The following is a 10,916-nucleotide window of genomic DNA, read 5'->3' on the forward strand; positions in this document are numbered from 1 at the left end:
CAGTGCATTGCCTGATATATTAACTCAAGTACTAGGAACAAACAAACGGGCTCAATTATGTGCTCATCCTGGTGTAGTAGTAGTAGTACTAGGAAATGCAGTTGACGGGTGACCTTGACGAGTGGCGGCCGAGGGAATTGAACCATGCTCGGCACGGTAGGTAACATTGTCTAGTTACTAAAGCATCCCTCCGTTGTTCATCGGTAGTCATTATGGACCGGGGACATGAGGGGAATTTCCTAGGGCTGGAATTCTAGCCGCCAGATATTTCGTCTCGAAACGCTGAGGCTCAACTGGTTGGGGTTGCCTGATGTGCGTACCACACACGCCACCAAAGGACACGCACCCGGTTTTTTCTTTTTATTTTTTTAGGATCAACAAGAGCCAAGGTCTGGCTGGTACACCGTTGGGTCCTACCATTCGAGAATACGAAAGGAACCTTTTAAATTGCCGAAGGAATCTATGTGTATTACAATGCCCATATTTTCCTTGCAAATACTAATCTCAACGTGGTAATTGATTTATGACGAGTTGTTGAATTAGAGTGAGTTTGTGATATAGTGATCTGAACATGGATTTCACATTCATGGTATCCCTAGTCAGTTTTCCAATGCAAATTCAAATTTAAAAGATGAACAATATGGAGGTGAGAAAACTTTGTATGTATCAAGCATATGACCACACACACACACAGAGACACACACGCACGAACACAACAACAATCCAATAAGTATAGTGCATCTATTTTTCCAAGCCATGCATGTATGACACGAATTCAAAAATACTCCTTCTATTCCTAAATATTAGTCTTTTAGAGAGTTCAACTAGTGACTACATATGGAGCAAAATGAGTGAATCTAGACTCCAAAATATATCTATATACATCCGTATGTACCAGTCCATTTGAAATCTCTAAAAATACTAATATTTAGGAACGAAGGGAGTAAAATGTAAGACATGCATGGTCCTCAGTTCAATATTTAAAATGAACATGAAACTGAAACATGAATATTAAGTCTAGTACTACAGTACATGCAAATGTTGTGTTTAGGCGGAGCTATGATTGTCGGGGGTCAACCCCTCGACCTTAAATAAAATTGTGGACCTCCGATTGGTTGTGCACCCCCAACCCCTCCTCCCCGAGAGAATATCATGTGCCCCCATACCCTAGATGCTATATGCCAATACAAGTTACTTGGAGCTTTTATATATGAGATATAGCAGCTCACATGATGTGTATTAATATTTTTACAGGAAACCTTGATGAGTTTGAGAATTACACACAAGTTGTACAAAAACTACTCAGATACCCTTGGATCCCATATCCAACGACCTCGAAGCTCGCATCACTGTAGCATCTAAGATGAAGGAGGACATCATATTCTCCTATATGTAAGAATATCATGTGCTACCACACCTTAGATGCTTTGGTGATACAAGCTCTTCAGAGCTGTTGGATTTGTGACCCAACACCTCCTCGGTGGTTCAAATGGTTTTTTTGCAGAAAAGCCCCAAATGAGTTCGGCCACTGCTTACAAGCACAAAGACTGCTTAGATGCCATTGGATCACAGATCAAACAACCTCGAAGCTCGTATCACCATAGCATCCAAGCTGCGATAGCACCTTATGTTTTCTTGCACGGGAGAATATGAGGTGCTCCCGCACCGTAGATTCTATGGTGATACGAGTTCACTGAGATCTAACTGCCCACGATAGTAGGTTTGAATGTTTTTGCAATATACGGCTGAGATTGTTTGGGAAATGCGCAGAAAGTACAAGTACTACGCATGTGCCATTTGATCACTGATCATACGACCTAGATGCTCATATCACCATAGCGGGTAATTAAGCTACGGGGAGCACCTAATATGAGCAACGGGGAGCCGTTGGATCGAAGATGCAGCGGCACACACGAGGCCTGAATGTTTTATTTGCAAAAAACCTTTGGAGAGTTTGGAAATTGCGCATAATTATAAAGACTACTCCCAAGCCATTGGATCGCACTTCCAACGGTGTAAAAACTGGTATCACCATAGCATCTAAGCTGCGGGGTGGATGTGATATTCTATGCCGCTGTCATTTTTGTTCGTAAACTTGCAAAATACGTGTAACTCCTGTCGTTACTTGTCTAACCGTGCAAAGTGTTTGTTCAAAAAAACCATCCTACACTGAAATATGGAAACAACACACGGGGGTCCCACTTGACATTAATCAAATTTGGACCTAAAACTAACAAATATGAAAGACGAGATTCAAACTGGCAACCTGAACTACAAAGCGTAAGTCGATAGCCTGAACCACCAACAGTTGTTGGCTTTGTCCCATAACTTGATTTTATACAGTATTACGTTGAGTAGAGTAGAGGGAGTGCCTCGTCAACACGTGCATGACGGTTGACTCACTTACTGGTGGGTCCCAGGTTTGCAATCTCAATCTCTCTTCTCTCCATCATCTAACCTTTGCACGGGCACACATGAAGAGCGGCGCTAGCTTGCCTTGGTGTTATTACAACTAAAAAAAGCTTGGAAAATAGAAGAATCGCCTAGAACAGGAGACGTTGTGGTTGGTCGAGACGGAGCTAACCACATGTATCCTCCGTGCCATGTTTGCATGATGAAGCTGTGTGCCTAGTGGGGTGTTTTCGACCGACTGGCTGGGTCCCGAGGTCGAACCATAGGTACTACATCTGATACAGCATATTTTTACACGCACATTTTTGTTCCGTGCCGAGACATGGCACACCCTACTGCGCGGTTTCGGAGTCCTCCCAGGTGGTGCACGCATATATTCTTCCTGACGTGGGATGCCCTACCGCGCGTTTTCTGGGTCCTCCTCAGTCGTATCGCCGAAGCAAGTAAATGAGTCGTAAAATCACGAAAGACCACCTTTCCCGCGGAGTACATCAGTGAAGCACCGTGGCTAGCTAGTTGGGCTAGTTCGACCGTTTAGCTAGGCCGCCGCCACATTTGTTTTTTCACCCCTTTGTTTATCTACTTGCCGGCAGGTAAATTTAAATATCCACCGCGGCGTTGCTCTGGTGTTTGGGTGCGCAGGATTTTAAACTTTTTGATTGACGGGAGCAGGCGCGACAGGATTTTTAAATTTTTGATTGACAGGAGCAGGCGCGGCAGCAATTAGTCATGATGACTCCGCTTGTAAAACCCACTACTGCCTGATGTGAGAAGTCGTCGACTGGTGTTTTACCATGGCGAAAACCAAAAGATTCCCCGCTCCTCGGCTGGCTCCCTCCGCCTTCCCGTAGATTGCATTGTCTTTCAGTCGTTTCGCCCCCTTTGCTTCGTCTCCTCATTGCTTCAACCTAGTGCCATGGCAGCGTAGCAGATCACGGAGTTCGAGGTGAGGCTCCTGACATAGGAGCTCCAGGACAAGGGTGTGGAGCTCAGGGCCAAGGACGTGGAGCTCCATGAGCTCAAGGAGGAGAGGAGTGCCATGCTCCTCCGTTATGTGCGGGAGTTCATGGAACTTCAAAAGCGGCAGGCGTCCACCATAAAGATGCTCAAGGCATCAGCGGTGTTGCTGCAGAAAGCGGGAGATATGATAGGCCGTCAGGGGAGCCGGCTAAAGCGCGAGCGGGCCGATCGTGACGAGGTCTAGGATCGCCTGAGCCACTTGGTGAACCAAGTTGCCACGCATGTGTTGCGGCTGCGCGATGCCTACCGTCGTGCCAGCGTGACGATGCCGGCCATCAGGCTAAACCCGTTCGACCACCCGATCGACTTCAACGAGCTGCGGCTTCCTGACCTGGTCTCCTTCTTCACCTATATCTCCGAGGACCTGAGCCATCTCCGCGCGATGGTGGGGGCTGAGCTGGACAAGGAGGAGTTGCGGGCTGCCGTCGCCGTTGCCGGGCGAATCCTTTCAGGGCTCCGTCACCAGAATCCATTTGTGCCATTTGGCGCCATTTTTGACGAGCTGGCTCCCGTCGATCGGGAGCGGGCTCTGCAGGCGGTTGCACCCTGCATCACCAATGTCATGCGCCTCGAGAAGCAGAGGGACTTCGGTGGTGTTTAGGCGCCCTCTGCATGGGCATGTCCATTTCTCGGCGCAACATGACCGTTGGATCAAACTCAGACGATGCAAATGAGTCACTGTAGCACAAAGAGTGTGGGTGTGTTTGGTTGCATTCTGATCTCAATATAGTTGTTTCCTCTTCGTGTATTTTTGTTAACCTACTAGTGTGGACTCATGCACCCTTCATGCACTCTGCCAAACACCCAAAAGTGGGTCGAGAAGGGAACTTTTGCTCCCATCCCGTGCACCCTTCATACACCCTGCCTAACGCTATTCGTGCTTCATATGGTTCATGTTTCGTGGAGTACTATAGCACCATACTCTCCGTGCGATGTAGACCTAGTTCTGTTAACATTGATCTCACCGTTCATTCTCGATCGGACAGTCTAAAAAGCGGTACTATGTTACTACATTACTGTTCATATAGTTGACATGCGCACAACATCATTTGTTATCGCCATATCTAACTACACTAGCAACAAGATTATGTAGTACTGACGTATGAACCACTGCACATGCCTAGTAGTAGGAGCACTATGTATGTTCAAGTGACTGCCGTGTTTCGCACTCCTCCGTTGTAAGAGTGGAAACACTTGTTGTAATCATTTTTTTTCTTCAGAAAAACAGTGGACACGCTCTACCGTGCGGATCCTCCTCCAGCCATGCACTAAATTACTCACTTTCGCTGACGTGTGGGACAGGCGACACCTGGGTCCACCAGCCATGCAGTAAATTACTCCGTAGTAGAGTGACAGTAGACTACCCCGATCGAAGCGTCGCAGTAATGCCCAATGAGCCGTCAAATCACAAAACACCCTCCTTTCCAGCAGTAAGTTGGACAGACGAAGCAACCATCATTTCACTCTTCTCTCTCAGCTTCCTGTCTTGAAGAAAACCCCCACTCGCTTCGCTTCTCCCTCATCTCGTTCCTCCTTTCACTCTTCTCTCTCAGCTTCCTCTCTTGGATGGACGCTAGAGCACTGGCCGACGTGATGTCTATGGCTCTGGCCAAAACCGTCGAGGCTCATTGTACGAAGAAGCACAAGCACCCCGCCGAGACTACCGCAGACAAGCTCAAAGCCATCGCCCTATCCAAGCCCCCCTCTCTAGGATCCCTCATTAAGAAAGTTAAGGTAATGTCTGTTGTTGACGATCTTTTTCTCGATCTTGATCATGTTTTTTCATCTAACATGCAGTACTAGTACTGGTAGTACAACTTTCTGGGTGATCTTGTATCTGATTTTTGTGTGCCAAATGACGTTTTCAAATTCCTCTTTTGACCAAAACATGCGAGAGGTTGACACTGATTTCTTATAGATTACTTCCAACTACTCAATCTATCCCAAATTTCTTGTCTTAGATTTGTCTAGATACAGATGTATCTAATACTAAAATGTGACTTGATACATCCGTATCTAGACAAATCTAAGACAAGAATTTTGGAACGGAGGGAGTACTTTATGAACATCAATGCTACCTTTGAAGAGGGTATATTTGCCTCAGTAACTTGTGTTATGGATATTGCAAGTAATCCCTCTGCTCTCATGCCTTTGAAGACATGTTCTAGTGTGTTTGTTCACTCATTTCTGTGCGTATATGTAGTCATATATGGAGTATAATATCAAAAATCATCTTATATTTCTGAACGTAGGTAGTAATAAAATATGGTTTCTGTTTGAATTAGAACCAGGTCCGCGGTGGAGATGAAGTTCTCAAAGTCATGCCATGTGAACTGGAAGACCTGAGGATGAGTTCTACTGCTAAACTATCCAGCTGCTGTGTCCTTGTCGCCACGTGTCCTGAACTAGTGTTTTCCTGTAGCATTGTTGTCAGGCGTGTTCTCGAGGATGTACTTGACCACAACAATTTCCTGGTTGTACCTTCGATTACGAAGGGTGTGGTTCTTGTAAAGCTTCCCAACAAATCTGATGCGGCCTATCTTTAGGTTCTCCAAGGTTGACGAGATGGTGATGGTGCATGTAGACATCTCTCACGAAGTTCATGTCCTAGTCAGTTATGCGGGGTTCATCCCGTAGGTCGGTGGCAAGAAATAGTCTGCAGAGTCTAATTAGTTCAACTTTGCTTGTCTGTAGTAAGTACTATTGTTCAGTACTTGATTTGTATTTGTGAACCCTGTATTGTTTATTAGTACTGCCGCTTTTGGTGTGTGGTCAGTCCTGAGAACGGTATATGTTAATGTCTGTTCACTCAATTCAGTCTCTATATTTTGACGTATCCAGATCATCTTTTTTGTGAGGACGGTTTATCAATTATGGTTACACTCCAATATCTGTCTGCATTGCAGGGTTTATCGCACCCACCAGGATTTCAAGTCCCATGGATGTCCGGTCCATATGATTTTTCACGACCTTTGGACTGTCCTGCTTGTGGGAGTAGGCGGGGCCCCTGCATGCCACCCGTAGTTGGACGAGCAATCTTCTGTTTAGTACTTCAACATAGTGATTTCCTAGTAAGGATTCACTCATGTCAGATCAAGTAAATCTTATTGATTTACTGTCTAAATCTTATTGATTTAATGTCATGTTTTCTTTCTTTTCCTGCAATTTTACGATGCAGGTTTTGCCATGTGACATTCATCACAGAATAAACCGTTTGGTTTGCTTTACGATGGCTATTTTTGCAGGTTTCACTTCTTATGTCGTGTCAGTAACGAAGGCACTGCCCATCACTTATATTACTGAAAAAAATTGGATCAGTCTGTTGTCTGAGTACAAGCTGAATCCCTATCATGAGCTGTAGTTTGGTTTAACAGAAACGCCACAATTAGTCCTTCTCGCATTTAAAAGAAATGAAGAAAAAAACTGGATCATGGTCACGGATCCTAGTCAAGTTAGAAAGCTGATCATAGCAGACCAGACACGATCGCCGCCGTCTCGCACGTCGGTACCACCTTCAACAAAGGATCAAGCACCGACAGTTGCTCTAGCACTGACAGCAGCAGCAGCTCAGTCCGATCCAGCTGAGGATTGGGCACCGACCGTGTCAGCAGATAAGTCTGATCTACCAGAGGATCGGGCATCGACACCGGCACCTGCTCCGACACCGGCACCAGCTCTACAAGGAGCACCATCTCCGGCAGCAGCGGCGGCTTCGGCACCTGCACCAACACTTGCACTTGCATCTTCTTCGGCCCGTGCAGCGGCAACCGAATGAGCAGTTGCACCGCCAACAGACTGGGCTGTAGTTCGCACTTCATATACCAAAGTCCTTACAAAAACCGACATGTCCACCTTCTTGGTAAGCATTGGCCGCCCAAGTGCTTCGTTCTTTTTTCTTTCTATGTTGTTTCACATGATTCACTGTGTTGATCTAACTGTTTAGGTATGTCTTCTTGTTTGCAAACAGAAAATTCCTAGAGCAACGAGGGAGTCGTTCAACAATCCGGGTGACCGCGGCCAAGTTTCTCTTACCGTGCGCAGCCTTGGTGTGAATGAACCTGCTCAAGATATCGTAAGTACAAAGGATGGTCGCATGATGATTGATGCTAAAGGATGGTCAAGGTTCAAATCTAAATCATATCTGCGGTACGGGATGATGTCAATATCAAACTTTCTCGGCAAGGAGAGCTGGTCCAAATCAACTTTGAAATTCTTCAGCAGCAGCACGCAACTGCTGAACTAATCTATCCTCCAAGAGATTCTGATGTAATAATCTGGCATGGTGAAACAAGTGTCCTGTGTGTATAAGTAGTACGGCAATATTATTTATCACATGGTATATTGTTGATAGAATTGCAACTCTCATTGCTGGTTAGGAACTGTCGTTCGATTTCATTCCAACAGCTGCCGTTCTTTATTCAATTTTGTGTATTCGCCTTGCGATAGCATCTAAAACCAGCACCGTACCGATCTCTTGCAATATGAAAAGCGCTGAGGTAGAACACATGGGCCCCCAAAAAAGCAGGGTGGACCTGCGGTGCAAAGTCCAGAACCGTGAGCCTGTCTGAGTATTATATTCTCTGATGACCCCCCCCCCATAAAAAAAGCTGAACCCCCATAAAGCCCGTGCGTTGCATGTAACATCAAGATGCATTTGTATGAAACCAAGAAATGTATGAAACACTCCATTGCAATTAGTTATTACAACCAAGAAATGTATGAAACCAAAAAAGCAGACTGAACAAGAATGAATGGTTTATAGGTGCTCATAATCTATGGGTGTATAGGAGTCATTCACGAGGATATCCCATTAGTATGAGGAATGTTTTATAATCACTACACAACTGCAACCACTAGCAACAAGAATAAAGCATTTACCAAATCACACGAGCTTAAAAAACATTGAACTGGATAACAAAGCTCAAGTCAATTAAATATATGACAAATCTAAAAGTTCAATGGATGCAGGTAAGCATTTGGTCCAAACACAAAACAAACTTCACAACAAATAAACACAAAAAACAGTCTCCAATGAAACCATAAAAATAATGGTTTGTTAGTGCTCAGATTCTATGAGTGTATAGGAGTAATTCACAAGGATCTCCTGTCAGTACAAGGAATTTTTTATAATCACTGCACCACCAATGGTTCAATTCATTGAATCAGAAATACTAGAAGAACTGGAATTATACTAGATAAAAACATAAAAATGATAGAATAACATAGAATAACTGGAATCTGTGGACAAAGATTAAACTGGAATCTCTGAGCAGAGATCCACCTAGACATTTTTTGGGTCCAAGTACCACCGGAGTTGTAAAAGTGGTGCACATTGTGTTAATATATTATTATCAGTATAATCTCATCCTCATTGCGCTCAAAAGCTACCAATGAAGAAACAAGAACACAACATAAGAGAACATTACCAAGGATGCATCAGATATCCAAGGTAAAAAGAGTGACATCACAAAGACACCCTAGACGTAAATTACCCATAAAACTTGTTTCCTCACTTACATCAATATTTCTCTTCCAACAAACAACAACGAGAATAAGGAAAGACTAAATCCAGGAGAAATGGCAACCAGAAAAAAAGAATGTCAGATAGGCAAAGAATGACAGGGCTTGCAGCACAGCCCAAGGTTACCCATTGCCGCATCCACATCTATAAGCCCAATGGATAATTCATTTTAGTTGAGGCTCAATACTAAGATCATTCCTAATTTCAAAGCTAATAGCTTTGTGGTTTAATTTTAAATGAAACTAAATTATTTTCTCAGTAACTAGCTAGGGACTATGATCAGATTCTGTTTGGAATTCAGGCCATCAAGCATGCCAATAAAACCATAGGGAAATTAATCATTCAAAATAACCATCTCTTGAACACATGAAATTAATCTGCCAAGAACTAAGCGAGAAAACAAAGGCAAGAAGAAAACAAATTTTTATTTTTTGTGGAATCGAGAGGATGATCTGATCCGCTTCAGTATTGAGGCCATCATGTCAGCATATCAAACCAACAGGGAAATTAATCTCATCCATCAACAACATTCCTTTCTACAAAAAAAAGAAAAAAAGGGCAGCCCGATGCATTTAACTCCCGCTTGCGCGGGGTCCAAGTATTGTACACAGTCTTTCCTTACATTTCTGCAAGAGGCTATTTCCAGGACTTGAACCCATGCTCTCATGGTCACAAGGCAACAGCTTTACCACTACGCCAAGGCTCCCCTTCCAACAACAAAAAGAAACTGACCAACGAATTAAAAAAAGAGAAACTAGACAAACCGGCAAAGTGTTATTTCTGCATCAATAATATGAGCAGACATATAGGGTCTAGAGCCACTGACTGAAAAAGGAAATGTGTTCATGAACTGAACAAGGAGGAGCAAAGCCTACGCTCACTCACACGGAAAGACTTGGGCGGAACCCGCATGCACGAGTTTGAGATCATTGATGGCCTTGGCATGCATTAACTTGTTATGGATGCCTGTTAAACCCAAATGCAAAAGAAATGACATCAGCACCAAAAAAATAAGCCTCTGAAAACAGAAACAAGGATGGGGTTCTTCCTTGCTTTCTTACCTAACAAGCTGTCAAGGCGGAGCTTTAGGAGGTGTCCCTCATACACAAGGCAAAGCTCTCCCCTCCTCAATGGGCACCTACTACTGCGAATCAAACCAAAACAAGAAATTAATGGCCATGGAATCAAATTAGAGGAAAAGAACAAGATTAGGAGAAACTAGGGTAGAGAAGCTAGGAATTCAACCCAGTGGCATAAATAGATCAATCAAGCAGTGAAACAAACCAATCCCAGGATAGATTTCATGGTGGTTTGGTTTCACAACAACAACAGCAAAAAGAATGTAGGAAGGATAGAGCAGAGCATCGATAAGTTCCTTAGGTAAACAATTGTATTTTAAGACAACACTACTAGGGAAAACCCTATACACAGAATCTTAGCAGCTGCGCGACTCAAAAAGGAGCGCTGCTGCTAATTCGCAGTAGCGCGGGTGTGTAAAACCCGCTACTGACAAGTGTTTAGCAGTAGCGCACTTGGTGTTACCCGCGCTGCTACAAATATCGACCGACAGTGCCCCTCAAACTCCATTTAGCAGCAGCGTGGTGCCGCGTGCCGTGCTACTACTAAAGCTTTAGTAGTAGCGCGGTTTTTCTGAGGTCGCTGCTGCTAATTTTCAAATTGGACACATTTTTGTCCCGGTTAGCAGTAGCGCTTCTGCCGAAAGCGCGCTGCTGCTACTTTCTTATCAGCAGCGCGTTTTACGTCCCGCGCTACTGCTAATCCGCACCAACCCACCACCTTTTCCCCACCCGTCCCCTCCCCTCCCCCTCCTCCTCTTCCCTTTCCCCTACCTCCCACATCCTCCCACTCTCACTCTTCTTCTTCCTCAACACTTCTCCCCCATTACTCTCCCTCTTCTACCTACCTTTCTCTCTCTTCATTACTCCTACCTAACTACACCATC

At 44.4% G+C, this 10,916-nt stretch overlaps 3 non-coding genes and 1 pseudogene across 3 annotated transcripts; all 4 read right to left on the bottom strand.

Annotated features, from left to right (window-relative positions):
• Positions 1-8,192: 8,192 nt before the first annotated feature.
• LOC119283051 lies at positions 8,193-8,277 on the bottom strand. Its single transcript, XR_005139010.1, has one exon. It is a non-coding gene; the product is annotated as a small nucleolar RNA snoR8a (small nucleolar RNA).
• Positions 8,278-8,490: 213 nt separating this feature from the next.
• Positions 8,491-8,575, bottom strand: LOC119283049. Its single transcript, XR_005139008.1, has one exon. It is a non-coding gene; the product is annotated as a small nucleolar RNA snoR8a (small nucleolar RNA).
• A 285-nt stretch (positions 8,576-8,860) lies between these two features.
• On the bottom strand, positions 8,861-8,954 carry LOC119283016. The gene has a single exon (XR_005138979.1). It is a non-coding gene; the product is annotated as a small nucleolar RNA Z101 (small nucleolar RNA).
• Positions 8,955-9,398: 444 nt separating this feature from the next.
• On the bottom strand, positions 9,399-9,476 carry LOC119283017 (annotated as a pseudogene).
• Positions 9,477-10,916: the final 1,440 nt, after the last annotated feature.

The sequence above is a fragment of the Triticum dicoccoides genome, chromosome 3B (assembly GCF_002162155.2).
Source record: "Triticum dicoccoides isolate Atlit2015 ecotype Zavitan chromosome 3B, WEW_v2.0, whole genome shotgun sequence".
In the NCBI taxonomy this organism is placed as follows: Eukaryota; Viridiplantae; Streptophyta; class Magnoliopsida; order Poales; family Poaceae; genus Triticum; species Triticum dicoccoides.